Below are 13,867 nucleotides of genomic sequence, written 5' to 3'. Positions count from 1 at the left end.
GCTTTAAGGGAAACAAGCCCGCCAGCGGTCGTGGCCACTACGGACCGCTGATAAGGAAAGGCTACTCTTTATAGAGGTCTCACGCTCAGGGACACGTTTTCTGGTTGACGCCGGCTCCCAGAAGAACCCCAGGAACTCTCGTGCCGTCTTTGCATACCTCCACAATGGTATATTATTAATCTTTTAAAAAAACTGTAGATTACCCACGTACCACCAGAGAAAGCCCATGTACCACTAGTGGTATGCGTACCACACTTTTAGAAAGACTACAGTAGCACACATAAACACGCAGACACACATAGAAGCATGTACATAAGTACACAGCAAATGTACCACATCCTGGAGATAAAATACAGTGGAACCCCGACTTACGAATACCCCATTTAACGAAAGATTCAAGTTACGAAGGCACTGAACGGCAATATTTCTGCCCATGTTACGGCAAAATGCCCGTGTAACGAAATCCGCTGGCTCTGATTGGCTGAGCCTACAATGCCTTCCGAATCATGTGACAACCCCTTGGCTTTCATAATTGTGCTTCCCTGTTTCACTTGAACGCCGTATTGTTCTTCTAGTTAGCAATTAGCCTATAGCCTATCGTTCAGCGATGGGTGCTTCGACTTTACAAACAAATTAATTTCGTAAGTCGGGGTTCCACTGTACTTTCTTTCAGTCTTTTTTGTCTTCTGTTAATCTCAGAAAGCCACTGTACTTCAGTAATTTGCTGTAATGCTTCTGTCATAATTCTGTGATATTGTCTGTTTCACAGATTCCTTCTACAGTGAGATATTTTGCAGCAGCAGGACTAAAACTAAAAACCTTTGAAGTATATTTTAAATGAACAATAACAGCAGCTGTTATTTCTGACGTCTTCTTCTAGCGTCCATCTGTAGTCAGTGTTTTTCTTGTATTTGTCAGAGCCGTTAACCTAACTGCTGACATCTTTGTTTCTTTATTAACTATATTTGACTTTTTTATCTGAACACCTGCCTGAGCACTAAGCAAAGAGTCTTAACTGTGTAAATCCTGTCTGTGCACTAAGTAAAAATAATTAGTACAAAACATAACATGAGTTATATCAAATTAAAAGTATTCAAAGAGAAATCGTTTAAAATCTCATATATGTCTGTTGTTGTTTTTTTGTTATCACATTAAATAGAATGTGATAAAATAAGGAATACTACAAGGAAACAAGGAAATTCACTTTGTTTTGATCACAGAGAGAAAAGAAAATGTACAGTTCACTCCTTCATTTGGGGGAGTTTTAATGTAAAGGGTGGGCCATTTATATGGATACACTGTAAAAAAATGGGAATGGTTGGTGATATTAAAGTCCTGTTTGTGGCACATTAGTATATGTGAGGGGGCAAACTCGATACAACTTTTGGTTTTTCAATAGGAAGAGGGCCATGTGACACATCAAACTTATTGGTAATGTCACAAGAAAAACAATGGTGTGCTTGGTTTCAACGTAGGAGTTTGCCCCCTCACATATACTAATGTGCCACAAACAGGACTTTAATATCACCAACCATTCCCATTTTATTACGGTGTATCCATATAAATGGCCCACCCTGTACATTGATGTTAATGATCATCATGGAAATTGGATTTTAATGGTCTAAGTCTTGGTGAAACATAACATGATCTTGATGAAAGGACGGAGAGAAACAAACTGACCTGCAGACCAGACAAACTTTAGCTGACTGAGATCAGTGTTATACTTTGGGTCTCCTCTTCCAGCTCTGCACACATATCCTGTTGTCTGTCCATGAATGATGTAGGAGTCCTGTGCAGTCCCACTGCCATCAAGTAGAGCCTCATAACTGTAGGATTTCCCTGGTAGATCAGGAACAGTTTTATACCAGTAGAAGCTCCATCCTGCAGATGGATGTTCAACCCCACAGTTCAGAGTTCCTGAGGTTCCAGGCCTCAGCCATGATGGAGACACAGTGAGGACAGGATGGGGTTCATCTGTTCAACAAAGATTTTCTCTCAGTGAACATGTAGTACAGTCTCTGAGCAGTGAGCTCAGTTTATACAAAGAGAAATATTTCATTACTCATCCAATTGATTTCTTCAGTCTCAGCTGACTGTAGGTTTCACCAACCTTATAAACAGTACATTTGCACAATGACCGAAACTAGCCCACTGAATAAACAATGGGCTGTGAGGTCAGTTCCTTGATCATTAATATGCAAATTGTCATTTCATTAAATTGCATTTCATTTATTTATTTCACACTTGGTTCAACAGTTTCAACAGTTTTGTTCTTTCATACAAACAAACCATGCTTTCTCTCGGTATAGCACTGCAACCATGCATGAAAAGGAGCAGGAAGAAGAAAATATTCTTATTAAACCCTGGTCCCTATCTGCGATCCAACTTATATTACAAGTGGGCACCATAAACCAAGAAACAAACTAACATTTATCTCCAGGTCCTAAAGCAGACCAAACAACAAATTTACAATCAGCAATATACCACTTCACATAATAACAAGGAGAAAAGATAAGTAAATAGAATAAAATGAGGCGAGAGAAAGCGGGAGAGAGGGAAAAAAAATCCTTCTTAAATTAACTCCAATTTCTTTCATATTCTTCATCAGCAACCACTAATCAAAGCCTATTGATCAAGGACCATTGATCATTGATCAAAGACCATTGATCCATTGCCATGAGTAGTAGTAATTCACAGAGTTGGGGATTGGCTGCAATCACAGCATTGTAAGATGGTGAAAGATGTGCCCTTAGGCCCCCTCCTTGATTCAGAGATGGTCTTTTCCTTTTTACATAAGTGGCCTCCTTGACTCCCCGCTCAAACCAGCATTCCTCCCTGTCCAGGATGTGTACATCCTCATCATTGAAGGACTGTCCACTGGCCTGTGGGTGTAAATAGATTTTGGATGGATAGAGAGATACAGAATCCTGGCCTGACAAGTTCGCTCTTCTGTGTTGTGCCATCTGTTTTGCAAGAGGTTGTTTGGTTTACCTGATCTATCAATCCTGGCAATCCTCCTAGCACTGAATAGTGTACACTACATTACTCTGTTTGTGTTGGGGGAACCGGTCCTTGGGATGGACCGATTTTTGGCGCAGTGTGTTTTGGGGTTTAAGAGCCACAGAGACGCGGTGTTCAGAAAAAATGTGTCTTAACTGTTTCAATACTCGTAACATATACAGGATCACTATCAGATTTTGCTTCAACAGCAGGCTATATTGAGATGAACAGAATCAGCCATTTGGGATTTACTTACCTGGATGATTGAACATGCATCAAGACTAGGGATGGGTATCGTTTAGGTTTTATCCGATACAGGTGCCAAACCGGTACTTTTGAAACGGTGCCGGTGCTTAAACGGTGCTCAAACCGGTGCTTAAAGAATGGAGAACACAAAATTGGTCCAAAAAAACTCTCATGTTCAGCTGTTTTTTTGTAAAAAGATTACAATGTTAGCCTTTTCTGCAGCTATGGGGCATATATGGTATCACTCTTGGCTGGAAGCAGTGCTTAAACAATGGAAAAAACACAAACTTTGTCCAAAAACCTCTCATGTTTAACTGTTTTCCACTTTTTCTTTGGTCATTTTAGCCTTTTTGGCCAGGTTGAAGGGAGCATCTGCCATCAAACAAGAAGACAGCCGCATGTAGCTATGATGATGTTTGCTAGTTCACCTTACATGCATTAATTTAATAACGTGGTTAGCCTACTCAACGTAAATTACACACGAACAACATTAAGCTACTCACGCAGAGAAGAACGGCTGCTGCTGCCATCATCATCCGTCATCATTTCTGCTACACTGGCAGGGCTAGGGGCCAGGACTCTCCTCTTTGGGTTTTTGGGGGATGTTGCAAACTCCGGGTCAGATAACAGGCAACCACCCGCAGTAGATGTGCTCGGTGTGAGGTCTCGCAGCAAGCTATCAAATACGGCGCATTTCTCGGCTTTTTAAAAAACGCTATGCGTCGCCAGGTGTTTCATCGGATTTGAGGTGTTACCTCCTTTGACAGTATCACAGTATCAACTTAAAGCACTTGTTGCAGGCTGCTGAGTTTGCATATTTTGCTGTGAAGTACAGCCAGACTTTTGACCGCTTCGCCTTGGTCATTTTTAATCTGTAGCTCTGCTCTAAAAGAATGTACGTACCTGGACCCGCCTACTATCCTCGGAAACGTAAAATGATTGGCTAGAATCTAAAAAAACGAGAAATAAAGCACCGAAATGTGCGCTGCTTTTCGGTCTGGTTACTACCGTTTATGTCAGAACCGGTGCCATCATGGCACCGGATACCGGTACCCATCCCCAATCAAGACAGTCTATATGTACAGAAACACATTTTACAAAGTTCAAACAGCTTAAAGGAAATACTGTCAGAAACTGTCAGTGTGACTGAATCACTCCACTCTGTTGTTTTATTCTGTGAACTTTTCATTCTGCCCTTACAGCGATAGTTTCCACTGTTATATGATGAAGCAGATATAATCCTGTATTCACTTTGATTTGGAGGTTTTATCATGCTGTTTGTTTCCCACTCAGAATCCCACTCAATGTCTCCTCCATGGATCTCACTTCTGACAGTGCTTGTCTCTCCGCTGTATAGCTCAGTCCAGTTTGGATGCAGAGTCACAACAGGCCTGTTTGACACTGTTAATGTTCAAGAAAATACAATAAAAACATGAGTGACAAAAGGTTCAATTACCATCAGATATAGTGCTTTGTGGGAAGTTACATTTAAACTTAATAGTTCTGTCAATCCTGACACACTCACTGTACATAAAATACTCTGACATAGCCTACTCTTTTCATCAGCATGATTTTTTAAAATATTTACTTTTGTGTATTTACAATTAATTACATACATGCACAGTTCAATTAATTTATTGGAAGCATGGCTTAATTTAAGAAAGTAACCCAGGTTAAAATTATCTGATTGTATTTTGCATATTTGGGAATTATTCATAAATGAGTGTAAGCAGTTATAATTTAATTACAATTTTTATTTTGTTTTTGGTGTATTTTACCTTTAATTTATGTCATTAATTTATCAATGACAGCCAATCAGTTTGACCACAGTGAGAAGGAAAAACCTGAGTGAGGGGAAGAGATTAAGCAACAGAGCAAGTTGTGAACAGATGCATTTTTATTTCCAATCTTTGAGACAAATTTGTTGCCTCTGTGACTCATCCCCCGCGTTCCTCTGTGACTCCTTTGGAATTCTTCTACTCTCCGTCCCCTCGCATTTTCAGGTTTTCAAGTTTCTAGTTTCAGGTTCGTGTTATATTATGCTTATCCCCTCTCTAATTTTGGTAATTCTAGGACCCACCCCCCCCAAAAAAACCAACAACATGAAATTAGATAAGTGGCTCTAATGTAAATGTACTGTTAATATTGGTGGCATTAGTTACACAATGGACCTGGAGCCAGCACAACACTCTCTCCCACCTGCATGCAGAGTGGACTCCTGCAAGGATCGAACAAACTCCCTGTCAGTTGAAGAGCCCCCTAGTTAGGCCAATGCGCCAGAGGCCCCCTGCGTCAGGGCTGAGCCCCCGTGCACCCACCTGCCCACAACCTCGGCGACACACCAACAAGGACCTAAGCCCCCAAGGCCCAGCCAGAGCCCTAGCACGGAGGCAAAGCACCCCCGAACCCCAAGCCCCCACGCCTGCCCCGGATCCACTCAGGGGCAGCCAGACTACCAGGCCAGTAACCTACGTCCGCCAGCACAGACCCTCCCCCAGCCCTGCTGCACGCAGCCACAAGGAGAACACCCTCTAAGAGCAACCAGAGCCACTAACCAGGTTATGACCACAACCCCTGGGTTAAGCCCTCCAGGGATAACGTCCCTAGGGATTCTCCAGACGCCCTAAGCCTGTCCCTACCTCCACATCAACCACAATGGCGAAGGCGGGACCAAACCACGACCCCCCACCCCCGCTAGGTGATGGAGCCGATCAAAGGAGCCCAGAGGGATTGATCTAATGTGGTGGCAAAGGCTGTCTCGAGACTAATGTGATCTATTAGATGGTTTCTATATTGGCTAGAATTAAGATTATTTTTATTTTTTCCAGTTCATGAGGACCGTTTTCTTGGCTATGCATAGGGCAGTAAAAACCATGTGGACTGTATTAGTTTCTGTAGTGACATCATCCAATTTTCCCAACAAGCATACTAAAGGGGAGGTTGGAATTTTACATTTGAGACACTTTGATAAGTCTTCACATATCCCGCGCCAAAACTTCTGCACTGGTGGACAGAACCAAAGAGCGTGGATGTAATTGTCCGGTGTATTGCCTTGACAGTGTGAGCAGTTGTTGGGAGATGTAAAGCCCATCTGGAACATTCGATGCCTGTATAGTGCACTCTATGTAGTATTTTGTATTGTATTAATTGCAGACTGGGATTTCTAATCAATTTAAAGGTTTTTAAGCATATCTGAGACCAGAAGTTTTGGTCTAAGCCGAGTGACAAATCTGCTTCCCACTTTGCAATAGGAAGGGATATTGATTCATCTATTTTAGAAAATGTACGTCTGCATGGGATTAATGAAGACTCTGTTATTTTTAGATACTCCCACCATGCTGTCAGAGAAGAGCTGATGTTGATGCTTTTAAAGCATTCATGTCTTTTGATGTTTGAACTGATAAATGGTAGGTCTGAAATCTCTAGATTATTGCATCGTGTCTGTTCAACATCTAGCCAGGGCTCATCTAAGAAGGTACGTTTTAACCATCCTGAGATGTACTGAAGCCTGTTGGCTAAGAAATATTGTTGAAAATTAGGCAGCTCTAATCCTCCTTTATCCTTGGTTCTTTGAAACGTTTTTAAGCTTATACGTGGGGGTTTATCTTTCCAAAGGAATTTAGAAATATACGAATCCAGAGATCTGAACCAATCTTGTGATGGTTTGTTCGGGATCATTAAAAATAAGTAATTTATTTTTGGCAAGATCATCATTTTTATAGTGACGACCCTTCCCATGAGTGATATGGGTAGAGATTTCCATCTAGTCAGATCACCTTCTACTTTCTTTAGAAGTGGGATGTGGTTTAATTTAGTTAAGTCCGAAAGCTTAGGAGAGACATTAATACCTAAATATTTAATATTTCCAGATTGTAATGGGGCAGAAGAAGAGTTATGGAAGGAGCAGTTAATTGGAAGAACTGTAGATTTTGACCAGTTAATTGAATAATCTGAAACTCTTGAAAACCAGTTTATTAGAGTAATTACCTCGGAAAGGTTGGTTTGTGAGTTTTGCAGAAATGCAACACATCATCCGCATAGAGACTGATTTTATGTTCTACGTTCTTACATTTTATGCCCTTAATTGTTGTAGCCTGTGTAAATGCTGCTGCTAGTGGTTCGATAAAAATAGCAAACAGTGAAGGGGAGAGTGGGCATCCCTGCCTGGTGCCCCTCAGGAGACAGAATTTGGGGGTGTCTGGTCATTTGTTCTGACACAAGCTGTTGGGGAATTATATAATATTCTTAGCCAGTTTATGAAAGAGGTTCCAAAACCAAATTTGTGTAAAGTTGCAAATAAAAATTTCCAGTTAACTCTGTCAAATGCTTTTTCTGCATCTAGAGATAATATTGTGGTTTCAATGTTTTTACTGCATGAGTAGTCTATTAAATTAAGTAATCTACGTGCGTTTGTTGATGAGTGCCTACCTTTTATGAAACCAGTTTGGTCAGGATGAATTAAGAGGGGGTTATTTTCTCTAATCTTTTTGAGAGAGCTTTGCAGATTATTTTGAGGTCTGCATTTATAAGGGATATTGGACGATAGCTTGAGGGAAATAAAGGGTCTTTGCCTGGTTTTAGCAGGAGACTAATGTTGACAGAATTCATATTTGGTGGTAGTCTGCCATTTTCCTAGATTTCCTGCAACATTCCGTGGAATACTGGTGCCAAAATTGTCCAGAATTCTTTGTAGAATTCTGCAGGGTAGCCGTCTGGACCTGGAGCCTTATTATTGGGCATACTTATCAGGGCTTCCTGGAGTTCACCTGGCGTCAGTGGTGAATCCAGTGCCATTGCTTGACTGTCTAGTAATTTTGGAAGAGTTACGTTGTCAAGAAACTGATCAATTTCATTTTTAGACGGGTTTATTTGTGGTGTATATAAAGTTTCATAGAAATCCCTAAAAATGTTGTTTATTCTTCCAGGGTCATATTTTGTGTTTCCAGATAAATCTTTAACGGCACATATAGTTGTTTTTTCTTTATTTATTTTTAACTGGTTAGCTAGAAATCGACCTGATTTGTTATTGTGTTCAAAATTCTGCAAGCAAAGTCTTTGTACTAGGAATTGTGTTTTTTTATTAATAATTTCATTTAATTCTAGTTTTGTTTTGCGTATTTTGTTCATTATTTCTTGATCTTGGTCGCACACGTAGGCTTCTTCTAAGGATTTGATGTTTTTTTCTATTTCCTGAATATTTTTGTTTTCTTCTTTCTTTTTATGTGATGAGAAAGAAATTATTTTACCCCTCATCACAGCTTTCCCTGCTTCCCATAGAACAGAAGCTGATGTTCCAGGAGTGTCATTAAAGTCTAAATATGAAGTCCACTCTTTTTTAAAATATTTAATAAAGTCTTCATCTTTGAGCAGCGATGTATTAAATCTCCAGTTTTTACTTGGTGTAGCGTTCTTCTTATGTATTAGTGTTAAAGATACAGGAGCATGATCGCTGACAGCTATAGGGTGAATCTCAGTGTCTGAAATATCACTCAGCAGTGAGCTGCTGACTAGGAAATAATCCAGACGAGAGTAGGAGTGATGGACATGTGAGAAGAAAGAATATTCCTTACTGTTGGGGTGAAGGGAGCGCCATGCATCGCAAAGGCGATAGTCGCTCATATACTGTTTGATTATATTTGTGGATTGCCAATTACGCTGAGTTCCTGTTGTGTTGAGCCTATCCATTTCTTCATTTAGTCGAAGGTTGAGGTCGCCTCCAAGAATAAGTGTGCAATCAAGGTGTTCAGAGAGTGCACTAAAAAATCCGTGGAAGAATAAGGGTTCATCAACATTTGGACCATATATACTTACAATACAAAGCTTTTTGTTAAATATTGATAATTTAATAATAAGGAATCTACCCTCTGGATCTATAACTGTATTGAGTACTGTAAAATTAACATTTTTATGTATTAAAATTGCTACTCCCCTTTGTCTAGAATTATAACAGGCTGCAAACACATTAGGAAACTCAGGTGTTTTAAGTTTGTTTAAACCTGTGACTGGCCTGTGAGTTTCTTGTAATACAACAACATCTGCCTGTAGTTTTTTAAGCTGGTTAAATATCTTTAACCTTTTTTCTCTGGTGCCAGCTCCATTTACATTCCATGTGACAAACCTTAGTGTGGCCATAATTGCGTGTGTATGTCTAACGATGTACGCTGGGTGTTTTGTTTAGACAGGTGAAGAGAATGTGGAAACATCACTTGTTTGTAAATAGAAAGAGAAAAAAATGTGTGGTGAGAGGCTCCATAAGTCTGAATATGTGTGTGTATATTCACTAATATGAACAAGCGTGGCTTGCGTGTGTGTCCTGTAAGTCTGTGTGTGCTGTGAGGCTGTTGTAAATGTGCTGCCGTTGAGCGCATGTGTTTGCATGATTGTGGTGTGTGAATATGCAGAAATAGAGGGTGTTGTTTGTAGGTGAGTGGGGAAGTAGGTGATCACAGCAGTGAAAGAAAAGAGAAAGAAAAAAAACACGAGAACGGTGAACAACAACAAAAAAAAAGAAAAGAAATGGAAACATTCCAATTAAAGCAATGACGGAGGGTGACGGTGTTATATCTGCTATGACATCATACTGATATTACTAGGTTAAACACATGTTAAAGGAGAGAGTGTGAATGAATAAGAAAAGAGTGTAGCGGGTTCTTATCTGGAGTGCAGTCAATATAACCATGGAGTGGTGCCGGGGTCGCGGTAGAGCTGTCCGTCCACCATAATGTCCTCTTAATGAGGCTTGAACATCTGTTTGACATTACGGGTATGGCCCTTAGTTGGTTTAAATCCTACTTATTAGAGAGGTCCTTCTCTGTCACGATGAATACCTACTCCTCTTCCATTGCCCCTGTTACCTGTGGTGTCCCTCAGGGGTCTGTGCCGGGTCCTGTGCTGTTTTCTCTATATATGTTACCCCTTGGTTGTATTATTGAAAATTAAAAACTTTCTTATCATTGCTACGCGGATGACATTCAAATTTATTTTGAATTGACTGAGGATGATACTTGATCGATGCTTCACTTCTTCGATTGTATAAGTGAAGTTAAAGACTGGCTGCTGAGCAATTCCCTTATCCTTAATGACAAGAAAACGGAAATTGTAATCTTTGACAGTCATACCACTAGAGCCCATCTAACTGCTGTCCTCGGGCCCTTTGCTGATTATCTTTCCGATTCTGCGGGTAATTAGGGTGTTTACCTGGACGGCTCCTTTAAGCTTGACAAGCATGTGTCCTCTGTTATTAAATCTTGTTTCTGTCAACGTTTAATTTCTAAGGCCAAGCCATACTTACCACGTGAGGATCTAGAAAAGCTTATCCATGTCTTTATCACATCCAGGTTAGACTATTGCTACTCCCTATACACTGGGCTTCATTCTGCCCTTCCTCATAGATTACAACTCGTCCAAAACACTACGGCTCGCCTTCTAACTGGTACTAGTAGGTTTGAGTCTATCAGCCCAATTCTCACCGGCCTCCACTGGCTTCCAATTAAGTACCGCATTGATTTCAAAATCCTACTGCTTACTTATAAAATCATAAATAATATCGCACCTAGCTACCTTATTGATCTCCTTAGCGTGTATACTCTCAGTAGAACACTGAGATCGTTTGACCAATTGCTTTTGGTGCAACCTAGGTCACAGCTGAAAACCAGAGGTGACCGTGCCTTTGCTTCAGTCGCAACCTCTGGACTAACTTCCCTATTTGCACTATTTTCACGTCTGACTCGATCCAGACCTTTAAGTCTCGAATGAAAACCCACCTTTTTAGGTTAGCCTTCCCCAGTGGGGAGTAACGGAATACATGTACCGCCGTTACATATTTAAAATACAAAATATGAGTAACTGTATTCCGCTACAGTTACCGTTTAAAAAGGTGGTATTTAGAATACAGTTAGTTTGTTGAAATAAATGGATTACACGGCGGTACTTCCCTGTTTCATATTGTCGCGGGTCAGGACTGTTTGGGTTTTGTTTGACAGCTACGTTCTGTTGTTCCAGGTGGCAGCGTTACGGTTGCCATGGTTACAGGGTGACGCTCTCTCTGTGTGTGTTTCCTGGGTGAGAGAGCGCCTTTTTGTTGTTGTTGTTGTTGTTGTGCTAAGCTAATAGGCAGAATGCTACAGGTATAGCTCTAAAGAATGTAGCCTCATGGGCAGTGTAGTCCGTGCTGCAGGGAGAATGGACTGCCATACCCGTTATGTGTCTGTGAGCGCGAGGAGGGAGAAAAAGGAAAAGTACGAGCTGCCATCGAGCAAAAACGGGAGCTAGAAGCATGTAAATATAATAATAACCACTGCAGCCAAGAAGAGTGCCTGACGAGCCCAGTTGTAAGTACGCTATTAAGACTCGACTGTACGCTGTGTTCGTGTTTTCCTCCGAAACAATAAGTTCCGTTGGAGCAGCCTTTCAACGCCTCTCTTTGTCTCTCGCAAGCAAAGTTTGCCCCAGACAACAAAGTAAAGCTATTTTTCGGCTAGGAGCCCGACATGAACCCGCCGTATTAGTCAGAGGTCCTTTTACTACGGGTTCGGAGCCGCGGACCTTCAGTAACAGTAATAAATCACAGCAATAGTACATTCACGTAGTTGTAAAAAGCATGATAATATATTAAGTAATCCATAGTATTCAGAATACGTTACTCTCATTGAGTAACGTAACGGAATACGTTACAAAATACATTTTGGGGCATGTATTCTGTAATCTGTAATGGAATACATTTTAAAAGTAACCTTCCCAACACTGGCCTTCCCGGCCTCCTAGAGCATGCCTTTTAAGTGTACTTTCTTGCCCTCCCCTTTCCTCTCTTTTGCTTATATTGTTTTATTGTTTTTATCATTAAGTCTTTCTTGCTTATCTGGTTAATCAATGCCTCCCACCTGCTAGCTTATCTGCCTTTGTACTTTACTAATGTTTTAGTAGATTATGTGAAGCACTTAGGCTACCTCTGGTGTTAAATGTGCTATACAAATAAAGTTGTATTGTATTGTATTTAGTGATGGTAAATTCGATTCTTTTTACTGAATCGAGTTTGAATGAGTCACTCACCAAAGTGAATCGGATTTTTTGAGTCATTTGAGTCACTGAGTCAGTTGACCAGAGAGTGCAAAAAATGTACATTTTCACTCAAACTTAATTTGTTTCTGTTTTCACATAAATCCTACTGCTAAGATGAGTGATTGAAAAAGAAAAACAACTATTTTATAGAGCAAAAAAGAGCAAAAAAAAAAGATTTCTAAAGAGAACATTTATTTTATTTATTTTTATTTTATTTTATTAGTATTTTCCTCAAATTTGTCAAATATATATTTTCTCATCTAAATGTCCGCTGAGCTGTATGCCAGGGGGCGGTAATGCTCCTTAACATTGGTTGCCAACCAAGAAGAAGAAGCTGTGCGCCAGGAGGGAGGGGGTGGGTGAGTGAGTGAGCGATTCGCTTATGCTATGATTCAGCACAGGAGGGAGTGGGTTGTGTCACTACCCGATCCGTACCGGAAACCCGATCGGTACCCCGCATGCGCGAAAGGTGTCTACTTCCGGTCGAAGCATTTTACGATAGTTACGGGTCAAAGTATCTGTTAAGATGTTAAGAATAATAAGTATCTCTTAAAATGTTTCCAATAATGAAACATTTCAATATAATGTAGACAAAAACGAAAAATAAAAAGATAGTTACGGATCAGGACTCCCCGATCCTTACTGCGCATGTGCAGGGGTTTTCTTCTTCTTCTGTTCGTTTAATGGCAGTTTACTCCCCAGTGTACGAGGATACTGCCACCTGCTGACTGAGCGAATGAACCCTATTGACTATGTGCACGAGACAATGCTAACTTCCTGGTTTGAGACCGGATGTGGGGTTGTGCATTTCCGGTAGCTTTACTTTGCGGTCAATCGCTACTGCGAAGATATACTCCAAAATCATGTCCAAAACTCGAAAACGGAAAGATTGCGTTAAGTTACAAAGAGCAGAAGGTGGGAACACTCACCACTGTTGTGTCATAAAAAATCTAATGATCAATTTTGACGTTTAAAGAGTTTAGATCAATCAGTTGTTTACATCACTCAACACAAGCAGAACTGCATTACTGCATGCAGAAGACACATCGTCCACATTCAGAAGCACATCTCTGTATAATGACTGGTCTTATGATTTAAACAGGCAAATGTTCAGCATTCAAACTACAGGTGAAGAATAGTCAAACCAGATGTTTCCCCCGTTATGTCGATATCAGCTAGTCAAGTACACACCTACACAGCATGTTAACAAACCGTGAAAAAAGCCACACAAAAAATGAATGATTGCTGGTAACGGTTTCTATACATTAGTATTTATGAAGGGTATGTTGTGACTTACCTTCAAAATTACAGCGGTCCCTCGCTATAACGCGGTTCACCTTTCACCTCGCTGTTTCGCGGATTTTTTAGTGCAAGTTTGCATGCTTTTTTTTACGTCACATTGTGTCCTGCGTCCTGATCGCTGCAGACGATCTCCTCCGTGACGTCTCTCCTGTACAGTACAGAATCGCTGCATCGATCGCTAGCAGTGTGACTGCAGTACTGTATGTCCACGAAACGTTTTGCACCGTCAAAAAATAAAATTGGCTACTTGATTTCACCTATC

The 13,867-nt window shown here is 40.6% G+C and overlaps 1 pseudogene; it reads right to left on the bottom strand.

The window, feature by feature from the left end:
* Positions 1-13,867, bottom strand: part of LOC146391154 (uncharacterized) — a 96,567-nt pseudogene that overhangs the window by 11,443 nt on the left and 71,257 nt on the right.

This window comes from Perissodus microlepis, chromosome 3, assembly GCF_051167445.1.
Source record: "Perissodus microlepis isolate ML-2025 ecotype Zambia chromosome 3, ASM5116744v1, whole genome shotgun sequence".
NCBI lineage: Eukaryota > Metazoa > Chordata > Actinopteri > Cichliformes > Cichlidae > Perissodus > Perissodus microlepis.
Note: the sequence above shows the minus strand (reverse complement) of the source record. Positions and strands in the feature narration are given on the sequence as shown.